The following is a 14,008-nucleotide window of genomic DNA, read 5'->3' on the forward strand; positions in this document are numbered from 1 at the left end:
CAAGTGTCCCATCAGAGCTGACCCACTCTCAGGCACCAGCATCAAACCCAGTCTCACTTTACAAACATTTTCTGCTCTGTCTAGACAAACTTCCCCAGCCCAAAACAGGTTTAGAAGACTGGAGCTCATGTAGTTCCATGGATTTCCATACTGGTTCCCAACCTGAGAATCAGGTCCTATAAGCCCCAGTGACGTGTGTGGCAGCAGAGCTCCTTGTACCCAAACTGGTTGCTTGGGGCTGTTTTCATCACCTTCATGTTGGAATGTCCTCCAAGGGCAGCCACAACGGGAGGAGAGGCTGAAGAAGATCTGGACACAAGTCTGAGGATGTGTTGATGAGCTCCATAAGCTGAGATGGATTCAACAGCAATAATTTATTGGTTTAAAGGAGATCTATAATGACAGATTCCTTTGCAAAGAGTAAGTCTGCCTTTTGTTTACTGCAAAACTCGAATTCATTACATTTACATGAATTTCATTACATTAACTTGCAAATTCTGTATTTATTTACATGGTGCCTGTCCTTGCTGAGGTCTGGCTGTAATCATGTGGAGGTCTCTGTCAGGCCTCTGCTTCTATCACTGTATTACTGATTAGTTACACAAGTAAGGGCTCTCTGGTTGTGCCTACTTTAATTTCCTTCCAGAGCAGTGAGTTCCCATCCGTTTCAGGATGTCTCAGTGTGGGACAGGTTCTCACAGTGCCTCTAGATGTAAAAGCAGCAGCTCTTAAAAAAAAAAAAAAAGCATTTTACTGTGATAGAAAGCATTTATCCCAGTTTAGGTTGAAGGAAAATGTGTTGCTGTTGGAGGTGAGGGGTGGGAGTCAGGTCAGACTCTAAAGCACAGCTGAGGACAGCAGTGTCTTTGGCTCCTGCTTGAACTTTTTAAGAAGTTTGGTTGGTGTATTTTGAACTGCATCTTGGATCACAATTTGTGCTTGCTTTGGTCATTACAGCCTGGGCAACCTGAGCTAGTGGAAGGTGTCCCTGCCCAGGGCAGGGAGGTGGAATGAGCTGGTGTTTAAAGTCCCTCAAACCCAAAGGAGTCTGTGCTTCCACAATTACATCACTTTGGATATGGCTGACACCAGGAGTCCTCCATAGCACTTTGCTCCCCTCATGACCCCTTCCCTGGTGCTGCACTAACTCTGCAGCTCTGGCATAAAGTCAGGATGGAGATTTACCACCAGGGACAGATCCTGAGCGGTCCCACAGCTGCTGCCCCTCTCCAGAGGATGTTCATGGTGCCTGGTGCTGGACAACACACCCAAGTTACACCAGTAGTGCAGCCCTGAGCACACAGGCACTGAGGCAGGGGCCCTGAGAGCCCCAGTGCTGTGCCAGGAGCTGCTGTGTCAGTGCCTCTGAGGGAAATGCCACGTACCCACAGCTGGGAGAAAAGCAGAGGATGAATGGAGGCCATGACTGGCTGGGACAGCTCCTCTCCTTTACAGCAAGTGCCAGGCTTGCCACAGCAGTGAAGTCAGAGCGGGGCTGCGAGTCCCAGGAGCAGAGTGGGAGGGAAAGGAGGTGCTTTGGAGGGAGGGAATCCTTTACCCCAGGCAGTAGGGCAGAGGAGGAGGAGGATCCTATTGTCACTGTGTCCTGCAGCTTCTCTGTGCTGCAATGTCCCCTTAGGATGGCCCCAGCTGCCCCTCCATGGGATCAGAACAGCACTGGGTTAATGGCAGGAGGGAGAGGAAGATCTTGGCTGTTATCCAATGCCCCTTGGAAAGAGGGCTAGGATTAAATACCCTGAAGGCCTAGGAGCAGCCTGGGTACCACAGCCCTTTGGTGTCAGTATTGCAAGACTTGGATGGCCTCACCCAGTAGTAATGCCAAACATGGAACAAGCTCAAACAGAGTAGGAGGATTTAATCAAGAGAAACCCTTTGAAAGACATTCTATATAAAATACACCAATATTCCCAGTCTGGACCCCAGTGCATGGCTCCCTGCTCCCCTGCTGATGGGTAAGCTCTTGAGAGGATTCCTGAGACCTTCATTTGTGGTGTTTAGGAGGGAGGGTGAAGCAGGTGCTTAATGGATAACTCCTTTATTCAGGGAGAAGTTCCAGGAGAAATTGCATAATAAAATCTGCACTGCTGCAGCCCATTGCCAGACTTCCTGTCTCCAGAACTAAGCTGCTTAAAGACACAGTTGCTGAGATCCTACCTTCCTTCCCCACCCAAAACATGGAAGTATCATTTCTATAGCTTGTGACCTCAAAACCTTACAGCCAAACAATTAGCAGAGTTTGAATAACTTCTGAGGAGCTCTGCCCTGTAACTTGTAGTCACTGTGGCACCATCAGAGGAGTTCTCATTGGGAATGGGAGTCTGTTTTTCCTGGTTGTGTTATGTCCCAGCACCTGGTGGCCTTACCATCCCCATGTGCTGCCAAAGCTGTTCCAGGATAGAAGCAAGGCCCAGAGCCTGTTGTCTCCTCTCCTCCTGGCTGCTGCAGAAGGTGCTGCCTATTCTTTCTCCAGGCACATCTGGTTACACACACCCTGCACTCATGGGATTGTGGAGCAATTTTATGTGAAATCGCTGTTGTTTCTGGCTTCTGATTTTCATTGTGTGTGTGAATTCCGTGGTGTTCAGGAAGTGGTGGTAACCCAGGGACCGCAATCACAGCACTGCTCTGTGTTCAGCTGTGTGCCTGTGAACTTCTGCAAACCCTTGGCTCCTGGGGCTGCAGAGATTGACACACATCCTAAAGGGTCTCCTTGCTTTGTTTCATGCAGAAAGAGTATTTGCAGGTGGCTAAACATGTTCTGTGGTGATACCCCACAAGCACCAATCAGGTGTGATTCTGCTCTCCTTTTCATTAAGTATTCATTAATGTAAAGCCATTTCCTACCTACTTGTTGAATAGAGTCTCGTGGGGACTGGATGCACACTTGGACTTTTCAGCAAATTGCTCACAATCCTGCCCATCATCTGTCAGGACCATCTAACTCTGATGTGGAGAAATCCCCCAAGTAATGGGTAAGGCTATCTCACCAGGGCAAGAGTAGCAGTTCAGGAAAAACAGTCTTCTGTCATCAGCATAATTGAATCTGTCACTCTGAGGGGTCCTTCTTTCTTAAGTCCCAAATGTGAAGCCTTTTTGCTGAAGTTGCCTGTAACTTTGCCATGCCTGACAAACTATTAAGAGAAATCTGTATAAACCTTTGTGCTCTCACTCAGGTTTGTTGCTCAGCGAATCTCAGACTTTGTCTGAGAGACAACAGTCCACTTGCTTTATTTTTAAAGTAAACTGCTCCCAAAAAATGCCTGTCTTTGGGCTGTGCTACATTATGGTTTCTCATCTCTCTGACACCAGTTTGCAACCTGCCCCACAGTCAGTTTGAAAATAATATTTCTACCCATAAAATAGTAATCTAGTTAATCCAGGCAAATTTTGTGTCTGCCAGCTCCCTTTTAGCAGTGGCAATTAGTGGTTTATGGGTGGTTTCAGCCAACATGGCCAAAAAAAAAGACACAGAACATTTTTCTGCTGCAGATGATGGTGAAGGTCCCTTCCCTGAGCACAGAGAAAAGCAGGATGCTACAGATACACTCTGGCCATTTGAGATGGGAAGATTGGGAAGATTTCAGTGTTTCCCACCTCCCTGCCTTGTGCCCTGGTTAAAGATGTGGCCTTTCCATTGCACCATCAGTAGGAGAGGGCATTCACAAGCTCTTCAGGTGCTGCCACTCCCAGCTTGGCACAAACTGAATCCCAGATGCTCAGTCTGAGCTTGGGTGCTGAGCTGTGAGCTCAGGAGTGAGCACTGCTCACACTCCCTCTGCCAAATGCACTCAGGCTCCACCTCTTGCCTGAACCCATGTCTTGGAGCAAGATCTCATCCTTCCCACCAGGGCTGGTGCTTCCCTCCATTCATTCTGCTCCCTCCACACAGCTCAGAGCAGTGGCCTCTCAGCATCTTCAAACCTGAGGGATTGGGTGATTCCTCATTCCTTGAAAGGTGTCTCCAGATTCCTCCCATGTCATTTCTGTCCTCTGCTCATTCCATGATGGCATCACAGGGACAAGGTCTTCCAGTAGCTACAGGGAACTGGAAGGAAGGATGGGACAAGATTATTTACAAGAGCATGTCGTGACAGGACAAGGGGAATGGGTTCACATTGAGAGTAGGTTTAGCTTAGATATTAGAACAAAATTCTTCCCTAGGAGGGTGGGGAGGCCTTGACACAAGGTGCTCAGAGAAGCTGTGGCTGCTCCTGAATCCCTGGAGGTGTCCAAGGCCCAGCTGGATGGGGCTTGGAGCAGCCTGGTCTGGTGGAAGGTGTCCCTACCCATGGCAGAGGGGTAGAACAAAATAGAGTTTAAGGTCCTTTCCAAACAACACTATCCTTGGTGTAATCAAGTGCTCAGCACTTTTGACCACACTAAGCATTGCTCCTTACAATTCAATGCCATCCAAGCATTTATTAACCTACTTGGACACACTGCATATGTCTTTTGTGGAAGTAATTCATTACTATAAATCTCATAGTTCTTTTTTTTTCTGTCTCTACATATAGCTTGCTTTTTTTTTTTTCCTAATCAGTAGCAGTGCTCACAGCAATGCAGTGACTTCAGGTTAAGTGTCTGGGATCACATTTGGAAATGCCCTCCTTGTGTTCTGGCTGACAGTCCTGATTTTTTGCTGCAGCAAAATCTGGTGTTCCCAAGAAAACCCTGGCCAAGCTCACAGTCTCACCACCATCCTGTCAGTCACTTGTGTGCAAAACTCTGCTGAGCCACTGTCAAGCCAGGCCATGGGGACACTGGTGGCATTTTTCCCTGCTCTGCCCTTGTCCTGGTTGGTGGAGGCAGCCACAACAGTGTGGCTCTGCAATTCCTCCTGCTCCATTCAGCCTTGCCTGTCCCTCTGCCTCTTCTCTTCTTGCTATCAGTCACAGCTTTAGTGCAAGACTTGCTTATTTCAAGGAGCTTCATTCCTGGGAAACTCTCTGTACCTTCTCAGGGTTAATCCTGGCTCCCACACTAGCTTTTAAGCTTTTTGCTGTGGATTCAACTCATCACAACTCTTGAAAAACTTTCTTTTTCATCAGAAACTCTGCTGAACTCCCATAGTCATCCAGAGAGCAACCCCAAGCTCTTCTGCAGCACCAGCCTCTCTCTCTCTGCTGAGTTAAAAGCCAGCTGTGAAATGTTTTGGATTTGGGTGGCAGACAGGTCCCTCACCCCCTGCATGAGGCTCCAAGAGTTAACTGTGCCCAAGTTCTTGGAGAATGGCACAGACTCAGGTGGCTGTCCTGTCCTTGCTCTGGCACTGCCATGTGCAGTCATAGAACCATGGAATGCTTTGGCTGGGAAGGGACCTTAAAGCCCCTTTGTTCCAACCCTGTGCCATGGCAGGGACACCTCCCACCGTCCCAGGGTGCTCCAAACCCCATCCAGCCTGGCCTTGGGCACTGCCAGGGATCCAGGGGCAGCCCCAGCTGCTCTGGGCACCCTGTGCCAGGCCTGCCCACCCTGCCAGGGAGGAATTTCTTCCTGCAGACTCCTGTGCACTCCTCCCATAGAGGAAAGGGCCCCCAGCGGTGACCAGGAAGCCTTTCTGGGCTGGGGCTTGGAAAACTGTCCTGCTGAACCAGTTCCAATTTGGATGAAATTCTTCAATATTCATCAGGGCAGGGAGGGCATTGAGCTGGGCTGACAAGAGGAATACATTACCCACCTGTTTGTGCCTCCAGCCTTGCTCTTCCCCCACCACAAGAGTTTTTTTCCTTGTTTGGGGTAAAAAAAGAGCAACTTCTACAGGAGCTTGAAGCTCAATGCTCACTGGTTTGGGACCAGTGGAAAGTGACACTGGCCCAGCCCCACATAAGCTGGATGATGATGATGATGACTCTTTTCACCCTTTTCCTAGCAGATAAGGTGTTTGTGGAAAGCTTCACCTTCTGCAGGTAACTCTGGTGTGTTCAGGACTTCAGTAAGTACTCAGAAAACCCCTCAAAGTTTCAGCTTTCAGAATTTAGAAAGCACTGAAACCTTCTGATTTATTAATTGGCAGTGAAAACACCTAATTTCCCTGCTGTGTGAGCAAAACTTTAAAAACAGCTTTTATCTCCAAAACTGGGAAAATAAAGGGAGTAAGAAAGGACAAAATGACTAAAACACATCAATCCACTCACCTTCTCCTTCAGCAAAATTTTCACGTTTGATTCAAACCAAATTCTTTATTTTTTCTTGTTATGGCAACAACCAGTTGAAAGGCTCCACTATTTCTCCAGCCCTGTGGTTCTCTCAGGCAGCTCCTTGGGCAGCCTGGCTCCCATGCATCCCAGTTGGATGCATCCTGCATCCCTCCTATCACCTTGTTCTGGCTGCCTGATTCATACCTGGCACTTCTTGGGTGCCCAGCACAGAGCCAAACCCAAACCTTTCCTGGTGACTCAGTCCAGGGCTTCTCCCAAACACAACATGAGGGCTTTAGCTGGAAAAACTTTTTTCAGCATTAATCACCTTTCACTGTAAGTTGCACGAGCTCCTAAATAATGGGCTCAGGTGAAAGTAGAGCTAATTCTTGTCATTATGGCTTCTAGCTCAGAGATATGGAACAACAGACTGGTTTGGAAGGGACTTTGAAAACTACCCCATTCCACCCCCTGCCATGGGCAGGGACACTTCCCACTCTCCCAGGCTGCTCCAAGCCTCATCCAACCCAGCCTTGAACACTGCCAGGGCAGGGGCAGCCACAGCTTCTCTGGCACCCTGTTCAGATTAAGGGGATGACTGAGGTGGTGGTGATAATCAGCACAGGATAAAATGGGATGAAAACCTGTGAGAAAAGGATTCCAATGAGGTGCTCTGCTCTGTTGCTTTAAAGGTTATCAAAGAAATGACCACCCCCATCAATCCCCCCTCCAGCTGTGGTGTCCCATTCTGTTTCATTAATGACAAGAATCTCTTGGCACAGGATGTAATTTGCCTGGGGAAATTAGTTTCAAAAAGGACCAGAAAGTTAAATGCTATTGCAGAGCTTAAATGAAGGCAAATAATTTTATAGCCAAAATAATATTTTTCTATGATAAATTATGTAAAAGGCTAGAGTAATAAAATGTGATGGCTCCAGGGAATAAAACAATCCCTGTAAAGGTCAGGAAACTCTTTTAATGTACCTGCACATCAGTCCAGATGCATTTTAATTTGTCTGGGTTTTGTGTCCTTGGTTGGACATGATATTCTTGCCTGAGTTTCTCAAGGCCAAGCACCTCATTGGGTGGGCAGAGAAACCTTCCCCAGCTCTCTCAGGCTATTGCTCCATCCTTTGATGATGAGGCAGATGATTTCTGTTACACTCCTGTCCCATTCCTGCAAGGCCTTGGTGGCATCTCACCCTGTGACCTGTGACTCCACAATTTTGCTGTTTCAAGGCTGTCTCTAATTATATCAGGATTAACTTTTCACCCCAAGCTGTCCACCTTGGGCACCATGGTTCATTCCATTAATGGTTCATTCCTGCAGTGTGGAGTTTCATGGCTTGGCTGTTGATGTGCTCTGTGCTCCTGTCTTAGATCAGCTGAGCTTGCTCGTCTTCCTGTCTTAAGCCAGCAGCACATTAGGTGTTAAGATGAGAAATTCCTTTTTTTCCTGCTTTTCTTCCACCCCATATCAGCTTATTCCATCCTTGTGCTGGGAAATGGAGCCAGATCAGCTCTCAATCACCCAGTCTGGAGGTGCCACCATTGGCATCCTGGAGCAGGGCCTGACAAACTCCTGCACCTCATGTCAATCCCCCAGCTCCTCCACAGCTCTGCATGGTCACATCTGCTAAATCAGCCCCTTTGGCCCCTCTGCCAGCTCAGCTCCACTCCCCATGGCCCAAACCCACTTCTTCCTGCTTGTCCAAAGGCTTCTCAGCTGCATTCCAGGCTCCTCTGCCATCCACACAAGGTGACACTTGGTGCTCATTTAGGGCAATTTACCAGGCTGGTTGGAATATGAGAGCTCTGAAATTTATTTCACACTTGTGAAACAAACCCAGACCCAACTTTTTCACAACGGCTGTCAGTGATGTTCACAGCATCCTGAAAGGCTCGGGTGGAATTTGCTCATGAGCTTTGGAGAATTATCCTCTGGGAGAGAGCAAATATGGGAGAATTTGAGCTAGGAAAGACAATTGACATTATTGAAGTGTTAAAACATGACAGAGCTGTTACCTCAAATCTGTATTATAAAATTACCCAAAGATTTGATAAAGTACAGGGTTTTCATAGAATCACAGACTGGTTTGGGTTGGAAGGGACCTTAAAGCCCATCCCATCCCACCCCTGCCATGGCAGGGACACCTTCCACTATCCCAGGGTGCTCCAAGCCCTGCCCAGCCTGGCCTTGGGCACTGCCAGGGATCCAGGGGCAGCCCCAGCTGCTCTGGGCACCCTGTGCCAGGGCCTGCCCACCCTCCCAGGGAACAATTCCTAATTCCCAATATCCCATCCAGCCCTGCCCTCTGGCAGTGGGAGCCATTCCCTGGGTCCTGTCCCTCCTTCCCTTGTCCCCAGTCCCTCTGCAGCTCTCCTGGAGCCCCTTTAGGCACTGGAAGGTGCATAATGCAGATCATAACAAGACTACAGATACCTGAGACATCTCCAAAGAGGTACCCAGTAATTACTGCAGGCATTACATGGTCCTGGTTCCCCCCAGCCTTTGATCAGAGATGTCTGGAGTGATCTCTGCTGCTTCCAGAGCACAGGCAGCTCCATCTCCTCCTTCCCCAGCTCTCCTGGAGGGAGCAGTGACCCTCTGCACTCCCACCAGGGAGAGTTCTCCCCACAACACTGGCACATCATGGCTTTGGTTATGACTTTGCACCACTGGCTGAGCCCAAACTAACAAAAAACATCCCCAAACTGTCTGGCTTTGTATTTTCCTGGACTTTAAGCCCAGTTAAAGTAATTGGATCATCTTTTCTGCATTTTTGGATGTCACAAGTCACTGCATTTCAGGTGAACATTGAGCCCTGTCACTCAGGCCAGATGAAAACCCAGCAGCCCTGGGGAGAGCAGAGCTGCTGTGGGCTGACATGGGAAGCAACAAGGTGCTAGCATGGGCCTGGCACTGCCAGGGGGGGTTTGACAGTCCACAGCAGCAGCCTGGGGCTCCAGCCTGATGAAAGGAGGATGATCCAGGCACCCTGAGCCCTCTCCCTCCCCAGCTGGCACGGGGCACTGAGCTTTCGGACCGGATGATCTCAAAGCACTTGGACAAGGCAAGAAATCCTCGTGGCTTCACCTCCCAGCTCCCTGCCTGCAGGCTGAGCCCTTCCTCCCAGTCTCTGCATTCCAACCCTGTGGCTGAAATGAGCTCATTTTGCTTGAAAGGCAGCGAGCCCCGGTGCAGGCACCGCTCCCCTCGCGGGCTGTCGCGCTCCGCAGCCACCGTTCCTGCGAGAGAGCTGCGGCTCATTTCAAGGCTGAATTTGTCCAGCTTCAGTCCCTGGGATATTTACATCTCTGGAAATGATCTGGGGATGCTGCAGTCACTTATAGCAGAGCTGCTGCTTCCCTCAGTCAGATCTCTGGGCAAGTGCTTGGATTTTAACACTGCCATGTCCCCACATACACCCTGCTCTGTACCCTGTATTTTTTTTTAAGATTAAGGAAAACATATTTTATTTTCAAGCTTTTCTTTGCAATTGCAAGCACCAGATACTCTTTCTAAATGACAAGAGATGAGAATCTCGTGCATTTGCATGACCCCAATGGTTTCAAAAACTCCTTTAACTAAACCATTGCCCAGATTTTACCAAAGACACGTGGGGCTGATGTACGTGAGGGCCACTGACACCCAGCACGGAGCACATGAGCCCTGAAGTACCTAAAATTATCTCATGTTGGCTTTTGAAGATAAGTCTCCACCCTCCATTCAGAATGACAACTTTTGGCAACAACAAGAAAACAGAAATGACAGATGGTAACAAAATCTGGTACACAAACATGACAGTAGGCAATATAATGAACATTTCACCCACTCCTTCATTTATGCTAATCGGTGCTTTTGAGCAACCGGAATTGTTCTGCCAGACAGCCACAGATCTGAAGCACAGCACAGCAAATCTCAGAGGGCCACCAACCTGAAACCAGGGCAAAACCCCACCAGGCAACTCCCTGTGAATGAAATGAAAGTATCACTGAACTCCAACCCTGCCAAAATCCCCCCACTCTTAAAAAGCACATCGACCTCTCCTCCTGCCCTGAAAACACCACATCCACCAAACAGAGGCAGCTTGGTTTTCCTGCTACCCAAAGCTTCACCAAAATTCAGAGGAACCAGCAGAAATGAGAAGTAGCAACCTCGCAGTCAATGTGAATTGTGCTAAATAAATGTATTTGTTCCAGCAACAAAAATTCCCTTCCAAAAGCGTTTTTGTCTCAGACTCAGCTCTCTGGGATGGACTCTGTCCCTGCAGGAAAATGGTTACTCTTCCCTTTGAAGCCCACTTATCTCACGCTGACATTCTCAGAGGAAGGTGCTATGTCACCCACAAACCTCCTTTTATTTCCTATAAAAATGTAAATCAGCCTATTTTTTTCCCCCAACAACCTTATGTAATGAGCAGTGTCCTCGCTCAATCATTTTGAAGATGTGCTTTAGCCTCTATTTTATGCAGGAATCTGTAAGACTGAAACCATTCCTCCCTCTCCTTCCCTGATATTTCAGTGCTTGCTCCTTTGCCTGCTGATGCAAAGCTCTGTGGCCATTCCTGGCATGGGCAGGACCTAAAAACAACTCAGAGGGCAACAACAACACCCTTATATTTTCCCAAGGATATAAAATAAGTTTTCCCACAAGTAAATTGCCAGTGCTTTCAAGAAAAGAGGGGCAACCTTGAGCACTTGCCCTCAGAGCCAGCTGGGATGTGTAATTGTACAAATCTGTCTATATTTGTAATTATAAATGAGGCTTGTTCTCCATGATCAAAATTTGAAGACACCATCCTTTACAGGACCCAATTTTCCTTTGCTTCCAGCACTGTCACACATTACCCACAGCAGATGAAATGCTCTCTTCTGGGGGCAGAATCACAGTGAAAACACAGGAAAAATAGGGATTTTTGGTCAAAACAATTCAGTTGCTTTTGAGGGCAGAGGTCTTGGTGGGTTTCCAGTAACCAGGTCTGCAAATCCTGCACTTGGCCCCAGGAGAAGATAATCTTTGTGTAAGAGATTCATCCCATAGAACCAGAAATCTCCCACTGTCCTCATGAAGATCCCCCCCAGACTTCTCTGACCTGGGGGAAACCTCACTTCTGCTTTCTGTCTTATTCACTTGCCATTTCCTGCCCTGGATGAAGCATCCCAGCCTGTCTGGTTCTTCACTGGGTGAAAGCTACTCCAGTTCTTTAATTACCCTTGATGTCCATCTCCCCCTCTGGTTTTTCTGTGCAAAGCCACATAGCAATTGTGAGTCAAGGGGATCTCAGCACATGGAGCAGTTGGAGCAAAATCCCACTGTGGATGGAGGCATGGCAGACCAGGGTTTCCTGTTCTCCTCTCTGCTTCAGTCTCAATCATTCCTAAAAATAATTCCCAAATCAACTTCCACACTTGAAATGCTGGAGAAGCACTGACCAGTAGGGCTGGGGTCTTCCAGAGACCTCCACACTGCAGCCCCTAGGAGCCTTCATAGCCCTTTTTATGGAATAGTTTGGGTTGGAAGGGACCCTAAAGCTCATCCAGTGCCACCCCTGCCATGGCAGGGACACCTCCCACTGTCCCAGGCTGCTCCCAGCCCTGCCCAGCCTGGCCTTGGGCACTGCCAGGGATCCAGGGGCAGCCCCAGCTGCTCTGGGCACCCTGTGCCAGGGCCTGCCCACCCTCCCAGGGAACAATTCCTAATTCCCAGTATCCCATCCAGCCCTGCCCTCTGGCAGTGGGAGCCATTCCCTGTGTCCTGTCCCTCCAGGCCTTGTCCCCAGTCCCTCTCCAGCTCTCCTGGAGCCCCTTCAGGCCCTGCAAGGGGCTCTGAGGTGTCCCTGGAGCCTTCTCCTCTCCAGGTGAGCACCCCCAGCTCTCCCAGCCTGGCTCCAGCCCTTGGGGCATCTCTGTGACCTCCTCTGGACTCACTTCAGCAGCTCCACATCCTCCTGATGCTGATGCCTCAGAACTGGAGGCAGCTCTGCAGGTGGGATCTTACCTGAACCCCAGCCTCACCTGCTGCCCATGCTGTGGGATGAGCCCAGGGTAACGCTGGGTTTCTGGGCTGCCCCTTCAATGGGGGCACCAAATGCCACCTGCTAAAAGAGAATCAAATCCTCTCTTTTTTTGTGTTTTGTTTGTTTGCTCTTTAAAATTGTTTTGGCTTTTGTTTCAAGTCTTTTTCCAGTCTTTACACACACAGGCTTCCCATCCCCTACCACCCCGACTCTCCCTTTCCTCTGCCTCATTTCAGAGTAGGGAAGCCACACATGATGTTTTCTCTCCAGCACATGGTGAACTGGCTGGCAGGTTGTCTGATGAGAAGGGATCTGCCCCGGGACACCCTGAAGAGGTGGGATCTTCTGCCTGTTGTTTGTCATGGAAAAGGGAAGATGGCTGGGTTCAGCTGCTGCTGAAACCAGGGATGCCAGCTCAAAACCGGGAACATCAGCTCGGGACAATGCTGCTGCTGTGGCTGGAGGAGGCTCAACCCCACGTCCTTGGCCACCAGGTGGGTTCAAAGGGGTCCCGGGGGTCTGTGGGGTGCCTGGCTGTGGGGTGTGTGGGGCACACGGGGCCGGGATGTGCTGCTGGATGCTCTGGGTTGCTTTGCTGAAGCCTGGGCCAGGACCCCCGGCAGCCTCCGGCTCTGCCGGAGCCGTCCCCATGTCCCCAGCGGGTTTTGCCCGCTCGCTGGACACGCTCAAAGTTCACGGTGCTATAAATACCCGGGCACAGGGCTGCCAGCGCCGGCGGGCGGGGGGGCTGCTAAACCCAACCGGCTTTCCTTGCAATTAACCCTGTGCGTGCACGAGTCCCCTCCGAGCGCTCTGAAAAAGGGGAATCCTCCAATTCGAAACGTGTCTAAAGCCAGAAGAGAGCAGCAAACTCCTTCAGTGGGCTGATTCCTGCTGGGAAGAGCCGGGGATTGGAACCGGGACTGGAAGAGCACAGGGCGCTGGAGGAGGCTGCAGTGGATGGGAGTTTTGTGGCCAGGCACATCCACAGCTGCTGTGGGACCCCCCAGCTTGGGCAGGTCCTTGTGCTGGGGATGCAGTGATGTGGATCCAGCATGGCTGGGGTCCCCCCATAAAGCAGAGGCTGCCTGTGCACCCCATATTCCCCACAGAGCACAGCCCCACACCCTGCCCCGTATGCCCCCATACACCCAGCCCTGTGTCCCCAGCACCATGTGCAGGACTTTTTAAAAGCGCTAAAACGCATCGGCAAACTTGGAGGGCACCAGAAATGCACTAAATCAGCACAGGCTCCAACCCCAGCCTGGGGACAGCCCCAAACCGCGGAGTGCCCAGCGGTGCCAGGTCACCCGAGGCAGAGCGCAGCACTCACCTGCAGCACGGTGTGCAGCGGCTCCCAGGGGAGCCAAGCCGAGGAGACGCCCGTGACCCCACCCAGCTGTGCAGAGCCCTTTTGTGGTGCCAATCGTTATCTTTTTAACCATTTCCCTCCCACGCCTTACCCTGCCGGGCTGAGGGGAGAGCCAGGCTGTGAGGAAGAGCCTCTTGGCCCTTTTTCCTGCTCAAACCACGGGCGATGGGAAGCTCAGAGAGAACAGAGGAGGAGCCACAGGAGCAGAGCCCCGCGGGCTGCGTGCTACTCGCGGCTGCTGCTGAGCCCAGACACAACTCAGTGCACACATGGCTCATGACAACGCCTCAGCACTGAGCAAGGTCCTGCCGGCCGAAGGTGATCTCCAGTTCCAGGCCAGGCTGCCTCGAGCACGGGGCTGCACATCCCCATGGCCTCACAGGCAGGGGGTGACCCTGTCCCATGCCTTCAGGAATGTCACAGCTCCGAGGGACCCTTGGCTTGCTCAGGTGACAGCG

At 50.3% G+C, this 14,008-nt stretch overlaps 1 long non-coding RNA gene across 1 annotated transcript; it reads right to left on the minus strand.

Moving 5' to 3' along the window:
• Window positions 1-355: 355 nt before the first annotated feature.
• Window positions 356-8,281, minus strand: LOC143695363 (uncharacterized). The gene is made up of 2 exons (XR_013184492.1): window positions 7,143-8,281; window positions 356-4,066 (listed from the first exon to the last, which is right to left on the minus strand). It is a non-coding gene; the product is annotated as an uncharacterized LOC143695363 (long non-coding RNA).
• Between the last annotated feature and the right edge of the window lie 5,727 nt (window positions 8,282-14,008).

The sequence above is a fragment of the Agelaius phoeniceus genome, chromosome 16, assembly GCF_051311805.1.
Source record: "Agelaius phoeniceus isolate bAgePho1 chromosome 16, bAgePho1.hap1, whole genome shotgun sequence".
Lineage (NCBI taxonomy): Eukaryota > Metazoa > Chordata > Aves > Passeriformes > Icteridae > Agelaius > Agelaius phoeniceus.